Source organism: Corvus cornix, chromosome 2 (genome assembly GCF_000738735.6).
Source record: "Corvus cornix cornix isolate S_Up_H32 chromosome 2, ASM73873v5, whole genome shotgun sequence".
NCBI lineage: Eukaryota > Metazoa > Chordata > Aves > Passeriformes > Corvidae > Corvus > Corvus cornix.
Genome location: NC_046333.1, coordinates 24222628 through 24241706, shown reverse-complemented (window position 1 = coordinate 24241706; position 19079 = coordinate 24222628). Strand labels below are relative to the sequence as shown.

Sequence of the window (19079 nt, the reverse complement as noted above, 5' to 3'; positions counted from 1 at the left end):
TTCCTTGTGTTTTATCCTACATTTTTCTTGACTGGATACTATGCTGAGATTTGGTATTGAACAAGCAGGTAATGGGATTCACAGATGCCTTATATTTTCACTATGCTAAAATTTTTCCTCCTCATTCAACAGTTATAGTTTTGGTTTGTCTTGCAGAGTTGAATGTAAGCTCTGGGAAAATACAACAGGCTGATTTGTGTCTCATGTTCACTCAGAGTAATGTTGTTCCTCTGTTCTATTTTATTATAGCTAATTGAATGTAGTTTTCTAATTCACGTAGCTACAGTTATTATTGCAACTCTTTTGATGTTATTAGACAGCATAAGCTCACACCAAACTCAAAATTTGTGTCTTCCTCTCTCCTCATATGATTCAAACTGGGAAGAAAAAGAGTATTTTCATTTATAAACTGGAGTGGATAGGAAAGGATACAGGAGATTGAAATAGAATTGGGTGCCTAGAGGCAGACATGTCTCAACTCACAGGAAGATGTTTTATAAAAAAATTTGTTTTGCTGCATCCCCCTTTCATAATGTACATTTGCAGGTTAGATTCTACTACTTGGGATCTACTCTTTGAATCCTGTCATTATGAATTAAAAATAAGACATCATATTCCCTAAGAGGAGTAACTACCAGACCTGTAATTTTTGTGAATCATAGATGAACCATTCAAATCTTTAAAGCTTTTTGTACAGCTGACATTATAATGAAAGTTTAGGGATGTTCTTTAAATTGGAGATGGTATGTAGGGTTGTAAAAAGCAGCCAGGAGTTGAGTCACTGGATAAAAATTTAGGGGCACAGCCATTGGTTTTACATATTACAGAGACATAGCATACTATGCTTAAGAACAGATAATTATTATTGTATTTGGTTACATAAATTTCCTTTTTATCGTATTGTCCTGGTTCCAGCTAGGACAGGGTTAATTTTTGCAGTAGGCAGGAGGGGGCATAGCTAGGACCATGAAGTTATTCAATACCACCTCATGTCCTTGCCTAGGATGGGGGAAGGAATTCTCTGAATCACTCTCTATTTTGTATACTTTTGTTGTTGGGATTGTTACTGTTTGTTTTCTTATTTCATTGCTGTTCCAGTAAATTGTTCTTATCTCAACCCATGATATTTACCTTTTGGGCCTCCAATTCTCCTTTCCAGCTGCCAGATGGAGAGGGGGAGTGAGAGGGGGAGCGAGTGAGCGGTGCGTGGGTTTTGGTGGGAATACTAAATTGGGGAATACCACTCCTAAACCACAACAGGTATTTAAAGAGTGTGGCTCTATCTACCTTTATCTAAAGAACCTTCAAATTAATTAAGAATTTCAAATTAATGGCTGGAACCCGAGTGGTCTTTCTAGAAAACAGTGGTGGCTAACCTGCAGCCCATGAAGGTTCTAAATAGACGTGTAAACTCATGGCTACTCATCTACAAGGTGTTGTAGGACTTCACTGATGACTGACAGCTGATATTACTGGACCGCAACTAGGAGGTAGGATGCTCTGCAAAGGCTTGAAGAAAGCTTGCTTTCTCTTCAGTTTAAGGAAATCCTCCCATCTCCATTAATAGCTAGTGCACACACATGCTAATGTTGTTCATAGACACTCGACATGTACAGCAGATTCTGTCTCAGAGCTGTTATCTCTACAGATTGTTCTGAGTTGGCCCCTGTTTCACTGTATGAAAAAGGGAGGTGGAGGAAAAGAAATATATTATTTTGAAGCTCCTGTGCCATCAAAAAAACCCAGCAGACACAAATGCTTAGAATATATGGAAAAATGCACTGATATTTGGGGAGGCATGTTGCAACATCATACTCTAGATTCTCTGTTTTTTTTTAACTTTGTGTAGCCAGTTGCAGAAGCTTTTGTATGTCCTGCACCAAATTTTCAGTCATGTTACACTAAGTATGTGATACATGGCATTTGATTCAGTTGCCTGACATCACAAGAGCTGAAGAACTGTGCAATTGATCCCTGTGTGTGAAACTTCTGTTTGAGTCCCATGAGAGAACTGATTTGAATTTTGAGAAGAGTAAAAAAAGCAGCAACTGTTATAGCTTTCATTTAGTTCTCTTTCCTACCCGTTTTCTCTGTATCAAATAACACATGACTTCCCTCACTCAGTACCACCAGACTTGCCTTGAAGGCACTTCTGGATCTGGTGTTTTTTTCTGGACTACAGCCATGCTAGTATATGTTAAACAAAGCATCAATTATACAACATATTAGAGGCTTTTCTGCAGCCTTCACAATTTTACTTTTAAACTTGCCAATTGCAGTGTTTCTCACTAGTTTCTTCTTAAAGCTTCTTAATGCAAAGAAAAAAAAAAGAGGTGTAGTTCTAGGAAACTGGAGAATAGCAAAATGTTTATTGGAATATGTAAAGTACCAGGCATTTTTTGTTATATCACAGGGCATCAAGTATTGGATTACATGATGTTCCGGTTTGGCCAAATTTAGAAATATATCCTCTGAGAGAAGGCACAACCACCCCTCCCCCACCAGGTTCAGGAAAAATAAATTTTCCTCGAAGGAAAGTGAAAGAGATAAAACTATTTATTTAACAAACACACGGGAAAAGAAAAATAATGCTAAATAATAAAATCTTTCGCTGTGGAGGAAAAACCTAGGAAAGTGTTAAGAGTCCTCCCTTTGGTCTCCTCGGAGCTGGGGCTTGGCCCAAGGCCATGCCCTTTATGCCCGGTGGGAAGTCCTCCTGATGTGCTCTGATGTTGAAGCAGTCCAGTAGAAAAGGGAGAAAATCTGAAAGTCCAGGGAAGGAAAAACAAAGTTCAACTCTCAGTCTCTCTCTGGAGTAAAAGAAACTGAACAACTGGCCAAAAGCTGACTGGAAAGCAGCAAGCCAGGTGCTTTCTTGCTTCCCTGCAGCATCTGGAAAAAAAAAGTCGCTATCTCTATGTGACCTTGAACAAGCTGCAAACTGCTTTGAGAAAGTTTTGCTCAGGTTTTCCTTCCCCCTCTCAGGCTCAGTTTAAAGGCATAGAAAGGCACAAGAATTAATTTCTGGGCATAGGGCAGCAATATGGGATACACATCATAAAGTCACCCCAAGACACATGAATACACATATAGTGCTCATTGTATCATAATAATATAAATAAGCCAACCTTAAAACTGCATAGTCCTGCTTTTTACAATTATTTTCAGCATGCTTATACTATCTTGTAGTGGGTGATGTAGACATGCATTTACAAGGGCTTGCCTTGTAAGCTGACAAGCTGCAAAAATGTAATCATTTATTAGGAGCAAGATTAACCACTGCAAGGAGAAAATGTAAATACTGTGCAAGATTCTTGTTCTTTTCCAGTTTTTATTAAAGAATCAGAGTACCAGTAAGAATCAGATAATTTATAGATTTTTCTGCAGCACACTGTAGGTATGGACTGAAATGATTCACAGTTTAGAGATTTTGTATTTTTCTTTTGATTTTGTACCAGCTGAACCTTTCAGAAGGTTAATTCAGATTGATGTTTCATTGCTGCACTTGTAACACAATCACTGGTGTGTTTGATAAGTCAGCAGATTTAACATTAGCTTTTTAACCACCACAGATACCATGTATCATCTGTACCAGTAAGTCAGTGATGGAAAATAGGTCAGGTGGGTTCATTCCTAGAACACAGAACATGGGGTTAAATATGGTCAGTTGGTGTGGTAGCTTGAAAATGCATGAAATGGTGACTTAGTGCCCAAAGCTGACATACGCAGGGGCAATTCATAAATCATAGAATGGTGTGGGTTGGAAGGGACCTTACAGATCACCAGTTCTGTCAAAGTACATGAATGAGGTGATTATTACTTGTACAGCACTGCAGCTATAAGGACTTTTTTTGTTGAAAATGTAAAGAAACAATACAACCAGTTACCAGAGAACTCTGGCTTTTTCTTGTTGCAAATAAAAATGTGGTGGTTGTTAATGCCCGAGAACAGAGCTGCTGGGGAAACATTTATGAAACACTGTAAATTCTTATGCTACTGTTTATGTTACATTTGGAGCTACTTAAAGTTATTTAGTGATCTTTAACACTGAAGTCAGATTACAAATTTATATTAAATGGTCTAGTTTGAAAGAGTGTACCACGTTTTAGGAGACTTGCTCAAGGGAAACTTGGTATCTGTCAAGTACTCTTGATGCAAATGTGATCTATATCTATATGCCTTACGAGTGGTTATAAACATAGCATATGCCATCACTGTATGTATTTTATACACATGAAAGACTACTGTTTTGGTTTGTGTTTGTGTTATTTAAGCAAAATAGCAATAGGACTGCAACCATTTTTCTGTGTCCTGATTTCTGCATAACTTGGTCTCCAAGTTCTTGGTTGCTGGTAAGATTAGATGGTTAGTTTCAACACAGTGATAACTGGCTCTCTTCCTTCTAATATAAGAGCCTTATTTGTGTACCTGATATGTTACTCAAATTTGGTTGCTTCTGTAGAAACCAGTAAGAATAAAGCACATCAGGGCAAGTGACAACCCAGTGTGTAAAAGGTATGAGTCACTACCATAACTACTCTTACTCCATTCTTTAGAATATTTAAAAGTGTTTGTGATGTCATTAAAGTAGAAGGCAAGACTATTTTGATTAGCAGATTAGCATAGCACACAGTAGAGTCCTTGTCTCAGTAAGTTTGTGTCTGAGATGAATGTTTAACGTGGTCAGTGGCTTCATGTCTAGGCAGGTTCAAAACCACTGAAACCTCTTTAAAACACAGACACAGATTTTCTCTTTTCTTATCCTTCTCCATTTCTAGGAAAAAGCGATGAAGGGAGGAACTCACAATATAGAGGTGATAATTACAGCTGTAAACACATAAGGAGATAATTATTTACCATAGACATACTATAAAATGCAAAGAACATTTATGCTAGGCTCATGCTGTGGTATTAACTGAACACATTGAACTTCCTGGCACTGAGCCTTCACATTGCAGTGTTGTGCAAAAATACTTTTTTCCTTTGGCTGGTGTCATATGTAAAATATGTGCATCTGTAAGCTGGTATCTGCATACATGTGAAGTATTGCCTAAGTGCAAGCATTTCAAAATCATGTGTCAGAGTGCTAAATCATGATAGTTTAAATTTTAAAAAATATAGTAATTTCTGCCTTCTTTCCTTGGAAGTCAAGTTTTGAAACTTTTCTTGAAAGCTAGAAGGTGATTGTAATTCTGCTTTTGTTTTGTTGGTGTTGCAGGCACTTTGTCTGCCTATTCCCATAGTATGAAGCATTGCAAAAAACAGACTTAGCTTTGAACTTGGAAACCCAACTCTGGGATGTCTAGAGATCTCTGTTTCTTGGTGGTCCTTTGTCCTCAATGCAATGGAATTGCAAATATTAGCCACTATATTGGCTAAATCAGCCGGGGAAGTGCCTAGTTCTAGAATAGGCTGGCTGTAAATCTAGCCTCTGAGAGTAAAATAGTAAGGTGTTTATTATTGCTTATCACTTTTATGAGCTTGTTTCTGGAACAAGCTACAATGAGGTCACATCAGTATGGACACTCTGTATATATGGGGTCCTAGTAATAAGAGGCATGTTCAAATCCTTTCCTTTGTCACTAGTAATATGCATTCACCTCTCAAGAGAGGCCTCAGTTACCATCTGATAGTGTAGTGTGTGTTAGCAAACTCAAGCCTATTAATTAAATTCCTTTTTGCTTCAGTTAATATTTGATTAAATATATATATATATGTATATGCAAGGAATGGCCTCAAGTTATACCTGCGTCAGCTAAATTTCAGGGTACCTCTGGGGGTGAAATTCTACACCAAAGGAAGGACGTGAACTCTCAGTTTTTGCATCTGGGTTGAAACCTCTGCTTTCTGAAATGTGGAGCAAAAGGACAGTAGTACCTCTATTTTCTCCCTGCCCGGCTCTTTGGCTGTGTTATGACATGGAAGTTATTCCTTATGCAAGTGACAGCAGCTGTGAACCACCAGGTACAGAGAACAGTGCCGTGTGTGTGTGTGTGTGTGTGTGTGTGTGTGTGTGTGTCCTGCAGGAACTCCAGGTGTGAAGCTGCCCTTTCTTGAGCTACTTCAAGGGAGAGGTAATTCTTGGTGTGTCAATAGCATAAATATCAATGCAGTAAAGAACTGTACTTGCATGAACATATGTACACAGGGAATCTACAGCCTTAGGCAGCATCTAAGCAGTGATTTTAGGGATCATCTGATGCCGTGCTGAGAAACTAACAGGTGCAGACCTCTCGGCACCCAATTGATTTTGGCCTCATTACACGTGGCTGCTCATGGGTGTTAGGCTCACTCCTCCGCCGGCAGCCACGCCAAGCAGCTCCGGAGAGAGGTAAATGCTCTTGTTCCAGGAGCTGCAACTCCTAGCCTTGCACTTAAGGTCAAAGCCGCTGGGGTACAGGGAGGAAAGCCCAGCCATGCAGGGCCCTAGGTGTAGCGGCGCTCTCCTCGTCTGAAGCTCCCCCACCCCTCTCCCAAGCAGACCAGCCTTCCGAACGGGGCAGTCAGGCTGCCGCGGGGAGATGGCGCCAAGGTAGCACGTCCGAGGAGGGGGCCGGTGTCGTCGCCTCAGGGTGAGGGGCAGCGAGGCACGGCAAGGCTGCCCCGCACCCCCGGGGGCAGTGCTACGCGCCTCTTCCCCGCCTCCTCCTCAGCCTTGATCGAGACAGTGGAGGCTTCTCACCGCGGGAGGGAGGGCAGGAAATAAAAACAAGTGTGTACGGCGCTGGGGGCGGGGGATCCCTGCACCGGCCGAGACGCCTTGTCCTGTCGTGGAGCCGCGTGGACGAGGTAAACTTTGTCGACCGTCGTGAGCCACGGGAATGAGAGCACATCCGGCCGGTGCGACGGCGCGGGGCTTTGTTCCTAGTGGGGCGGAGGAGATCCGGCGGCGGGGCGGGGAGAGAGGCCCTTCGGCGGGCCGCGGGGCCGCCGCGGTGGGGATGGAGGAGTGGCGGCGGCCCTTAGAGCCGCCGCTACCGGGCGCTGGGGCTCCGCGCGCTCGCCCCGCAGCGCGTTAGGGCAGGAAGGGCGTAGTTCCCGGCGGTGGGGCCGGGGGTGGGGCTGGTGCAGTTCAGAGGGATCGGGAGCGCCGTCCACTGGGACAGTGTTCGCGAGTTCATGTTACCGGGTGGGCAGAAGTGGTGGAGCGCCGCCGCAGGGAAGGCAGGATGGCGCCGGGGCTGAGGGCCGTGCCGTTCGCAGGCAGGCTCTGGCCGAGGGGGCGGGAAGGCGCTCCGGTATCTCTGTAGTCACGCTAGCACTCTCTATGCTGAGCAACTTAGTGGCCAGGCACTCGCTTCTCTGTTAGAAAGTTACTTAAACCTGTGGGTTTGTCAGGCAGGGGGACCCTCGGTCTGGGGCTGAGGTGCGTCCGCCAGCAGGGAGCCGCCTCCACGCTTGGCTGCTAGGGTCGCCGTCCACAGACAGCCCTTGCTGAGGCTGCCCCGAACCACTGCAGCGCATTTGTTGGTGTGTGTGATAAATGGTGTTGCCTTTGATACCCACCCAGATCTCTCCCGAACCCCCGCTTTTGAACCGTTGGCAGTGTCTTGCCATCACTGGCTAAAACTTCCAGCTGCTTGAAGCTTTCTGGTGCCTTTTTAAAGATACTAAGGATCGAGGTTCAGGATCTTTGTGTGTCTTCTGACAAACGTCCAGGTCTTAAACAGCTGTTGACATTGGTGCTGGCCAGTAGTGCAGGCTGGATGGCTCAGGCTCCAGAGCTGTGATCCTCCCTGTCGGGTGGTCTCCTGAATGGTAAGGAGTTGCACCTTAGCCAAGAGTCACATTTCCAAGCCTAGGATTAGGTGAGGACTACACTATTTTCTGTTACTTGATTTTTTTTTTTTAATTTTGCAATGCTGCTTATATGTTTAACAGCATTTTTTTTGTAATGTTGAGAAGTACTTGGTAGTACTGATTACATTTGTAATTGCGGTAGTTACTTTGTACTAGGTATGAAATCAAACAGTAGCGAGAGCTACAAGGGCTTTTGTCTATTTTATGTGATATTTGATGGGAAATTTCTGTATGCTGCTCAACTGCAGCTGATTACAGATGACTTAAGCTGGCTAATTTTTAAAAGAAATTGCTGCAGTTAGTCTAGGCTAAGCAGGACTTTTGCTTAAGCTAGTAATGTTTTTTATGAGGTTGAAGCTGTGAAAGAGAACCTCTGAAGTATTGAAAGTAGTGGGCTTTTTATCCTATATAGCCAAATTTTTTTTTTTTTGGTGTAACTAAATTGATGACTTCTAATGTTTATTGGAAGATTTAATTAGTCATGTAATTTGTTGAAAGTACACGTGCTCATTAATCAGTGCTGCATTGCCAAGTTTTGTATGAGTTAAGTTAAAACATTCTATTTCAGCTTAGATTGTGTATGTGCCCCGGGGAATGATTATTTAGAGAAGGCAGTGGCCACAAATGGTTTAGTCAGTGTTCCTTGCAATCTCTGATTTAATCCAAAGTACCTTTCTGCAGGTCACACTTTTTCTTTACTAAACCAACTGTGATATTTTGGGATATTGTCACCATTGGCATTACCTTCTTTGGCCTGCTCTTGTTTTCTAGTCATTCAGAAAATATTTCTATCTGGAACACAGAACCCACAACAGGGATCTTTTTCTTTCTCTCTCTGGGCTGCTTGCAGAGTGGCATGTGAGTCCATTCCTCAGGCTTATGTGCCTCTTTGACTATAAGCTGTATGGCTAGCAGAAGATTGGAGGATACCACTGAGATATAATAATGCAGGATATTGGAAAAATACAGCAATTTCTTTTGCATTAGACAAAGCTTATGGGGCGTCTCTTAATCTCTTCTGTTTGACTTCCCTGGAGTGTCCATAATGATAAAGAATGACTTGGTATTTTTGAGAGATGGGTGGCACTTATTTGGGTAAAATCTTGTTAGTATAATTATCTATGTGGTTCCTAAATATACTCTTTAACAAAAACAGAGATGGTAACTAAAATAGTGAGCGGTTCTGAAATTGCAGAACGGGCGTAATGAAGGAAAAGCAATATAAGGAAATTAATTTAAAAGTCAGTAAGAATGCTGTAGAAATTTAATAATTTCTAGTTAGGTGGTGGTTAGGCATTTAATTTTAGGGCTTACAGTTCAGTTTTATTCCTGGTGAGAATTTCTAGTGGTGTTTTTCTGGCTGCCAGTTGAAGAGCAGGATTGTTAACTCATTTGCATTTTGGAAGTATCTTCTGATCCTTACTGAGTACTTATTGAGAATATACAATTTCTCCTATAGTAATCAGCGCTGAATGTGCCTTATGCATCAGCTTTGCAAATCTTGTCAGAAATTTACAGCTTTATTTATTTGCCACAATTTTGCCCTTTAAGTTCAACTTAAAATATTGCATCCGTCAACTTGTGTTCTAATTCTGGCACTGGCCTTGGCATCTGGCATTGAGCAAAGTTATGAAGATCACAGTGGAAGTGTTTATCTATATGTTAGGTAAGGTATTCATGTTGATGATTTAAGAGTGAAAATGTGTTGTTTGAGTGAAATGGCACTGCCGAGCAATTCTTGTAGTTTACCATCTGGAAATGTCAGACATTTTTAGCACTGGTGTCGATCTATAGGCTGAACCTGACCAGCAACAAGGAAGTGAAGCCTAGAAAAGAAGAAGCTTTGCAAGTCAAATTAACCTTAGTTCCTGTGCCTTCATGCAGAGGGCTCAAATACAGGACTGAAAGTAACCAGAAGTTCCCATATCATAATGAGAGTATTTGTATCAGCTACACACCTGAGCTATTGCTGAAGAGTCTTCTCTTGGAAAATACCTCTTGGTGGAGACTCTCCAGCTGTGAAGGAAGATGTGTGATAGGGGTGGGAGACAGGGAGCTTTTTTTTTTTAATTTTTTTTTTTTTGGTTTGGTTGGGCTGGGTTTTGGATTTTTTGTTGTGTTGTTTCTCCTGGTCTTAGTACTTTTGTGGCTGGAAGGTGAGAAGCAAGCCAGGTGACTGGATAGCCTCTCTGAAAGTTAGTTTGGTTCCTGCTTAGTTATTTCTTACACAGCAGGCCTGTTAGAGGGATTTGTATGTAAGTATTTGCAGGTGTTTGGCAGCAAGTTATTTTAGTGAGGGGTAGGGAAAGCAAGCATCTGAGAAATGTCAAAGCTATTAAAAGTTTTGGCAGGCCAATGTCCGCAAAGTGAAGCCTGCCATTTGATGCTGAATAAAAAGTGAGTTTCAGAAAAACAGCCTACGATACGGTATTTTGCACCTAGAGATAGAGCAGGCTGCCATTTCTGATAAATGGGAGTCTGAGGTTTTCTTATGTTTATGGTAGTGTGAGGGACTCTGCAGTGATAATGGTAATACACTTAATGCATGTAAGTGCCCCCTCACCCTTTTTCCCCACTTGATTTTGTAGTCTTCTGTATTGATGTATTTCACCATATAACTGTGCTTTTAAAGTTGCTATTTTTTTCACAGTTTAAGATTATAACTGGATTTGCATATTTAGGACTCGTTAACTTATGGAAAAGAGTATCGCTTTCTGTGCTTGATATATTAAGCCAGAATTTTCATAGACTGCAGGGTCTGTTGTAGTGATTTGCCAGCGATAGGAAATTAACATTGCCTTGCTTCACAGGGATTAGATGTCCACCTTTTTTTTTCTTTTGCTCCCTACCCCCCTCTCATCTTGCCCACCCCACCATGCTACAATCTAATTACTCTGCGGGTATAGACCTGTGTGATAACAGAATTGAGATAATGAATTGCTTGAGGCATAAAGTGGCAGATTGATATGCAGCAATCTAATGGACAGATGGGTTGACACAGCCTCTTTCAGTGTATGTCCACTGAAAGGGATCTGAGAAAATTAAGCAGCCTCAGAGACAGAGGAAGGGAAGATGCTGTTACGTGTTTGTAGTTCTGTGAGCTGCACAGACACTCTCTTAGCTTTGGGGATGGCAGAAAGTGGATGTGAATCCATTTAGGAATGTATTTATTTGTGATTTGGGGAGTGAGAAAAAGAATGGTGGTGTTTGGAGAACAGTCTATGAGGTTTTATATATTCAGGAGAAACCTCTAAAGCTTACCTTTTTAAATTTAACTTTCTGTCTTGCAGTAATTTACTGAAAAAAGGAAACTTTGGTGACGATAACTTTTAAGCCTTAACCACAGAAACAAACAAAAAAAATGCAGAGTAGAGGCCATCTTTTTTCCTCCTCATTTGGTCAAATCTATATGCTTGCAGGCAGAGTGAAAAGGTGATTGTAGACATATGATTTTACTTTCAATTAAAATGCTGTGTTATTGTTTTTCTTGAAGGAGATCATTTTAGTTGGGGAAACTGTGGAATCCTGTGATGTGAGTTTGATCCCTTTTCAATACAAGGAAGAATGTACATTAGACCATACATAAAATTTTCAATGTACCATTGAACTGCCTTGTGTACCTTGCATACCATTTCTCAGACTCTATGCTTTGTAAGCACATTCTCATTGATCAATAGAAGAAGTGTATTTACAGCTGTCTTTTTAGTTGAAGTAAAATGGGTTGGCTTCCTTCTTCTGTAGGTCTTTTCTGTATCTGGTTTTTTTCTGCAGCTAGTACTACTGAAATTCTTTTGAGGAGATAAGGTAAAAAGAAATCACTAGTGTGTAATTTGACAAGGGATATTTATAAATATGTAATATTGCCTTGTTGGATACCAGGGTCTCTGCTGAAATATTTTCTCTATCAGGGTTTCTTTGTGCCATATAAAGCACGTTGCACCTTTTATCTTTCGGCAGACAAATACTTCAGGTTTTTGCAAGTCTTCTTGGTTGCGAAAATAGAACATTTTTGTGTCCTATTCATCCTTATTCATCTTGATTAGTGCATTTTGGGGCTTTTTTTGTGCACTCAGGTTTCCGTATCTCTGTTCTAGTGATTCAGCAAGTTGCTGCAGTTGAAAGTGACGCAGAGGACACTTCCATCTGGCTTGCCACCTGTTCTCTGGAGGGGATGAGGAGGGCCCAGAGAGCTGCATGCTACATTCTGCACCTTTTTTCATGCTGCTGGTCAGTGTCTAGATACTGCTGTTGCTTCTTGTCTTTGCAGAAGTGGCTATATCCTCCATCTCCAGTCCTGTGGCTGTAGTAATGTCAGTAGCTCTATCCTCTGACATACTGAGGTTTTTTCCTGTTTCAGGGCCATGGCTGGGTTTGTAGTGGTTAGCAGAGATAGCTTGCTGCTGTTAGACAGGTAAGTTGGTAGTTTATCAGCATGGGGGTAATTGAGGGCAACCCACTGTGAAGAAGGGGGGTAAAATTGGTGTTGGAATCTGAGACTAGACCGTTGTGGTAAATAATCCAGTGTTCAGAGAGCCAAGAAGAGACAGATACCATAGCACTGTGTTTGGGGTGTTCATCTGCAATCTGGAAGAAAAGGTGAGAAGGAGCTTGAAGGTGAGCCTTCCACATCAGAGAACAGTGTACTGGCTTAGAGGTCCTCCAGTCTTGCCTCTTTGGATGCTGTACATGCAGATTATCCCCTTTCTGCTTCAGTGCTTTAGTAAGAAGTGCAATTGCTGTAACAGGAGAGAGTGAGATGTGCTCAGGGCAGGCATTCCTAGCTGTTGGATGGATCCACAAGCTAATGGATTACTCCATTAGAGGTTTCTCCCAGAGGTGGGTGGTTTGTAACCCCTAGCTTTAGCAGTGTTAGGTTCTGTACCACATCGTGAGTGTACCATATCGTGAGCATCCTTGTTTTCTGCCTTTCATGGAGCTAGTGAAGAAGGAGACATGATCTGTATTCCACAGCCTGGTGTGACTTTTCTCCTAATGGCGAATGAGTTAGTCATGGAAATACAGCTTGTGTGCATGCAAGCTTTGTTTTGTCTGGTTTTAAAGATGAACGGGTGATAGTGACTTGTTAAGGGATACTTTTCTAACCGTCAGTATCCTGGAAATAGTAGCTATGAGAGCAAAGAATATCTTTGTGGGTATTGTGTACTTCTGGAAACATCTGATTTTCTGAAAATACATGCTAGGTTTTGTTTACCTGGTGGATCTGAACTTTTCTGTAGTGTTTGCAATTGAAATGTAATTTTTAACAAATTGTTGATATTGTACATCTGCCAGGTTATGGGTAATTTGATATTTTTAAATTTATTATATATACATGAAGAAACTTTAGCTGCCTGGATTTTGGTAACAAACTGTTCCCTCTGGCTTTGATGAATGAGTTGTTACCAGATTATAGCTAATAAACACATAGACTGTTGCAGTGGTCAAGAAATGAGAACCTAGGTCTATGGTTTGATAATTTGCTATTGATTTTAGTATGTAATCAATTTAATTTGTGTTGAAAAACCTCTGAAAACACTTCCTTTAAGAACACAAAGTATTTCACTAAGTTAGAAATAAGCCATTCCTGAGGCATGCTATCTTTTTTTTGCAGTCATTCAATTGTTCTTGCAGTTATCAGCCACACTCAGCCTTTAGGACTATTTCTATTTTCAGTTGAGATGGATTTGATTTGGAAAATCAAAAGTCAAGTACAGCCTGTTACTGCAGGTTCTGGGAAACGTGGCATTTCCAGTGGCAATTTCAATAGGTTAGGGTTAAGGTTAGGTTTAAGATCAAGCTCTGGGGGAAAATGTGGGTTTCTTTTTAGTAGTAGACTGGATTTTAAGTAATAAATGTTTAGATTAGTAGGTTTCAATTGAACCACTGAGATTGTTATCAGCCTGCTTCCTAAAATTCCTTTCTGTTTTGTCTGGTCTAGCCCCAGTATTGGATTTTTTTGAGCTGTAAGGTTATAAGCATCTAAAAAACTCTGCTACTCTATCTTAGCTGCTTTTGCTCTTTGAGTATGGTTTGTTGAAAGAAGAACTGTTTTTTAAATATCAGCAATATGCACATTTTAGAAGTGCATATTCAATCCATAAGTAAAATATAGGAAGTAAATACGGGCAAGTCTTACACACTTTCTTTATAAGTTATGACTGTGGAAAGAAATGACTAACAATTCTATAGTTGTTTTCAAAGGAGTTGCATGTTTTGTGATTTTTGTAACCTTGCAGGTGTTCCCTGTCAGCAGATATGCAGCAGTGCCCTTGCTGCAGTTGATTCCAACTGTTCTGTGTTATTTAAGAGCTTTTTGGGTTCTGCAGTATTTTATGGATGCCAATATTCTTTTACTTGTCTAATTTCTTTCTGTCTTATATACTGTGGTTATGTAAAATATTTTGGTGCTGCCCTGCTGCTCCTTTGCCTGCCTGCCTGCCTGCCTGCCTTCCAGAAGTATATTTAAACGTGTAAGCTTGAATCTTATGTTAGGATTTGTCTGTCTATATTAAATTACTTATGTGTTTCAAGATGCTTAATGATGGGGCAGAGGAGGAAATAGATTTAATTCTGGCTTGACACTTAATATTCTTCCATAGAGTTCTTGCCTTTTGCAGCTTAAAAATTCTGCATTTCAGTCTAATATTTTGCTTTTACTTCTGTGCTGCTTTCTGTAATGTGCTTAATTTGTGATATTCTCTCCCCCCTGCCCCCACCCCCAGCCTTGGTAGCACTGGACTTTTCTCCAAGGAGTGGCTTTGGTGAAGCACAGTAGTTTTATTGTTAGGGTTGATAAAGTGCATCATGGGATTTATAGTTCCATCTAGGAAATGAACCTCTAGAGGAGTTATGTCAGAAGCCAGTTAAAACCCCATTCCCCAGGAAGTGCAAGAGTAGCGTGTCAAAATCTTTTAGCTCTTGCTTGGGAGTATTCTTTTGTTAAATACCTGCTCTCTCTGCTGTGCAAAGATACTTTGAAGAAAACTAATTATAAAAAATTGCAGTTTTAGCTTTTTATTTCTATGTCATTGAAACACTTTGACTGTTCCCTGTGTGTATACATGGTGTTACTCTATTTTATTTTGAAATGCAGATTCTCATTCTTCCCTGAAAAGATAATAGCTGTTCTCTTTGTATATTAGGGTCATAGAGTGTGTCAACAAACTGACCTTTTCTGAAAGCTGGAGACTAGTTAATGAGGCACTCCAGTTTTCATTATGGCCTGCAGGAGATGGCATACCACTTACCAAGAAAGAGGATTTGAGGGCTAAGTGGGAAAGAGTGGCTGTATTCAGCTATGACATCTCAAATCTGCAAGTATAGAACAGTACTTCTGGGGAAAACCAGGACTTAAACATTGATTCACAGTCTAGTCTAAGACAATAGATTCAAAAAGGTCAATGATCATGTGGTACAAGATCACGTGTTGCTAGAAGGGACTGATAAATAATCAGAAGAATCTTTGAGAATTGTTTTCTAGTGGCTTGTGCTCATTTGTGAAGAAGGCAACCAGTAGTTCAATGAATTGACACTGCGTACAAAGACCCAGTTGTCCTGGTTAGCACCTTTATTTGTGTGCTTTGAAGCGAGACTACATTCCCAGCAGGTGTGAGATTTTGTGAAAACGTAGTTATTCTGCTTAATGCAGAAAATGTGGTTAGGCTGAGCTGGACTGAAATGTGAGTAAAATTATGTTGGTTTTGTACAGCCTGGTTTTTAGTAGCAAGGGAGCCATGGAGATGGCTTCTCTGAGAAGCTGCTAGAAGCTTCCACCATGTCCAGCAGAGCCAATCCCTGATGGGTCTGAAGATGGATATGCCACTGGCCAAAGATGGGCCATTTAGAGATGATGGTAATGTCTCTGTGGTAACATATTTAAGAAGAAAATCAAAACAAAGTGGGGGCACAGTTTTTTCCAGCTAGAGAAGAGGAGGAGGTGAGAGCATGTGATGGAAACAACATGGGGACACCAGGGTCAGTGGAGAAGGAGAGGCAGGAAGTGCTCCAGGTGCCAGAGCCAAGATTCCTTTGCAGGCTGTGGTGATGACCATGGTGAGGCAGGCTGTCCCCCTGCAGTCCATGGGGGTCCACGGGTATGCAGAGATCCACCCACAGCCTGTGAGGGAGGTGTCCATACTGGAGTGGGTGGATATGTAGAGGAGGCGGTGATCAAGAGGGGCCCCTTGCTTCCAAGCTGGAGCAGCCTGTCCTTGGAGGACTGCACCCCATGGAAGAGTGACCCATGCTGCAGCAGTTTTGGGAGGACCGCTGCTTGTGAGATTGGAACCATGCTGGAGGAGTTCATGGAGAACTGTCTCCTGTGGGAAGGGACCCCATGGCGTAGCAGGGGAAGAACTCCTCTCCCTGAGCAGTGGAAAAATCTCGGGTGATGACCTGACCAAACCCTCATGCCCTGTCTCCCTGTGCTGTTGGTGGGAAGGAGGGAGGTGTTGGGGGAAGAAGAGGTGTTTTTAAGGGCTTATTTTATTTCTCATTATCCTCCTCTGACTTTGTTAGTAATAAATTTACTTTGTACTTCTGAGTTGAGCCTGTTTTGCTCTTGGAGTGTTTTCTCCTGGTCCTTATCTCATCTCATGAACCCTTCGTTTAATTTTTTTCTCTCCTCTGCTCAGCTGTAGCAGGGGAGGGCAAGGGTTAGGTTCCTTCCTTTTTATAGATTTTTTGATTTGTTTTCATTTTGTTTTTAAAGAATGTGGTGATTAACATTTGGAGCACAGGACTGAAATATAAGCAAAGCAGACTTTGCTGCCACATGTTCTTGCTGTTCTGATTCATACTGAGATAGTCATCACTAACATAGCTTGAAAAGTAAAATGATATGAAGGAAAAGAGTTTGACACAGCTTCCTTGAATCCATTTTCTGTCTTTTGGGATTTGGTTACTGTTCCGACCACTTGCAAAGCAACTTGAATTTCTCAGGTTGCATTCATTTGCATGGTGATGCCTGATGTTGCTTAACCAGGTGGAATTGTGCATCCTTGTGCTTAGAACAAGGCTGCGGGTGTTGCTGCTGTGGGAGAAGTCTTCAAGGAAATGGATGCTTCTTTTACAGTGCTTGTAGAGGGAGCATTGGCTGTATTAACATTTTTTGATTGTTCAGTTTACTTGCTTTCACTTATGCATCTGGGTGTTATGCAACTGGCTGCTGTTACAGTTATGTGTAGTGTTCTAAAGACCTGTAGAGCTGAGAAGGAAAAATATCTCAAAACAGCTGGAATGTTCGAGCAGGCATGTTTGTTCACTTCATTATACTTGAAGTGGTGAGAGAAATGAAGCATGCAAGCGGAGCAAATCAAGGTCTTCCTGTAAGTCATGAGCCGTCTTAAGACAGTTCCCAAGAGTGGTCAGCTTGCTCCATTTATTTTTTAATGACACTAAATTGGGCACCAGTTTTATTTGTTTACTATGTCCATGAAATTTTCTGTACATGCTAATAGATTTGGGAATTTCCATTCAAATAACTGATGTACTGTATTCAGAATTGAAGTTTTCGTGTGCTTTCCGGAAGAGTGTTATGCTCACATGAAGATTGAGTGCAACCTCAGTGTGAGAGAGCTGATATAATGAAGTATTTCAGGTGTAGCTGGATCTATTAGCTAATGAAATGTGACAATTTCTGGAATGGTATACTCTTTACTACAGCGGAACTGATGAATGTAACATGGATGATAGGATAGATTTGCTTGTAAACTCACAGGAGCATTGCCTCCTTAATCTAGCCAATGTTCTTACATGGTGAGAATTTGCTGTATTTCTGTTACTCTAGCTCTAGCTGATGCCTTTTCCTGGTCTTAAAATCAAGAGTCATACATGGTTAGAAGGGGAAAAGGGATTTTACCTTGGTATTTATTTTAAGGATCCTTAGGTGTACACGTCCCGGTCATATGCATTGAGATGCACCCCGCCAAGTCTATATCTGTGTCCCCCTCCCCCCCCACCATTGGGTATAACATTATAGGTTTTACTAATTAGCATATCTATCAAAGATTACCCAATGAGAGGCTCAAGTGAGCCCCCCTCCCCAAGGAACCTTCCCCTGGATGGTTCTATCTTGGTTTACAGAATGTGTTCCGGAGAGGACCTTGGGGTCTGGGGCACACTGATCCCTAGCTACGAAGCTTCTAAAATGTTTAGTCTCTTAGCTTGACAAACAAGTCTAAGAATGTAGGCAAAAAGCACTAGGAATACAGAAGTTGTAAAATGGTATAACGGGTATAAAAGAAAAGGCAAAAATCTTCATGGCATCATAACCAACTGGAGCAACTACTAGGTATCCTATTTCTAACACCATTTCCGAAAAATGGGAATTTTGATTCTTCTGTAGGAATGAAACTAGACCATTTATGTTAACAATGAGATTCTTTAGACTTTTTTCGCAAGTATGTAGCTCTTTTGTCGATGGTTTAGCAGAGCAGAATCTCTTGTGAAGGCCTTCTCCAAATCGTGATAGTTTTCAGCTTGCCTTAAGAGAAAGAGGCAAAAGAGTTTGACATCTAAAGTATTGTGTAAAATGCACTTGAATCGTGTTGATGATTGAGACACAGACTCAGACCAGCAGGGAATCTGAATAGTTTATTCAAAGAAACGAGCTGGTCTCTACACTTTTTCAAGGCACAGTATTTCCTTACATGGCAATTCTCACTATGTGACCTATCCTGTGTTGCCACATCAGCAACACACTTCCTAAGTGTCCTTCTATGGGGTGATCACTCGCTGTTCACCCGTCTATCAGCTCCTGGCAGCCTCCTCTCCGTAGGGGTCTGCCGTGTGACACCTCCTCCCCCCAGGGTCTGGTGGAGACAAGCTCCTTTGTGCTGCCATGTGCTTCTTTGTGCTGCCACGTGCCTCTGCAGGCAGGTCCTACAGCCCACAACTCAACTATATCCCATCTCTTCCTACAATTCCCTCTTTTTTGTTTTATACAAACAAGAATCATGAAACAAAACACTTCTAATATTAGAACATGTTTGGCCCACTGCCCGAACCAAATAAGCTCCATTCCTCACAAAAGAAGTATTTTTCCTGTGAACAGGGGGATAGATGAAAACACCCAATAACTAGTCCTATGTATGAAGACAGTGATTAAACAGATTGAACTTAAACAGCATAAAGTTGTCTAAAACTTTTACCATCACCCACAGTCTGCAGTTGCGGGGAGGTCCTATTTCATAGTGAAGACTTGGAGAGTCTTTCCCAGGCAAGACTTCCAAGTTTACTTTGAAAGAGGGTTCAGCTTTTATAAGATCAAATCAACAATT

General features: G+C 41.4%; 1 protein-coding gene across 14 annotated transcripts in view; it reads left to right on the top strand.

Annotated features, from left to right (window-relative positions):
• The window catches only part of TNS3 (tensin 3), a 219277-nt gene that overhangs the window by 27447 nt on the left and 172751 nt on the right, over positions 1–19079 (top strand). For 5 of the 14 annotated variants that reach the window (XM_039548562.1, XM_039548567.1, XM_039548566.1 and 2 more), the window contains exon 1: positions 6537–6789. The exons of 4 other annotated variants lie outside the window; for them this stretch is intronic. The gene's annotated coding sequence lies outside the window, so the exon portion shown is untranslated. Of the gene's footprint in view, positions 1–6536; positions 6790–11894; positions 12028–19079 lie in introns of those variants that run through there. 5 more of the 14 variants (XM_039548570.1, XM_039548571.1, XM_039548569.1 and 2 more) reach the window with 2 other exon arrangements.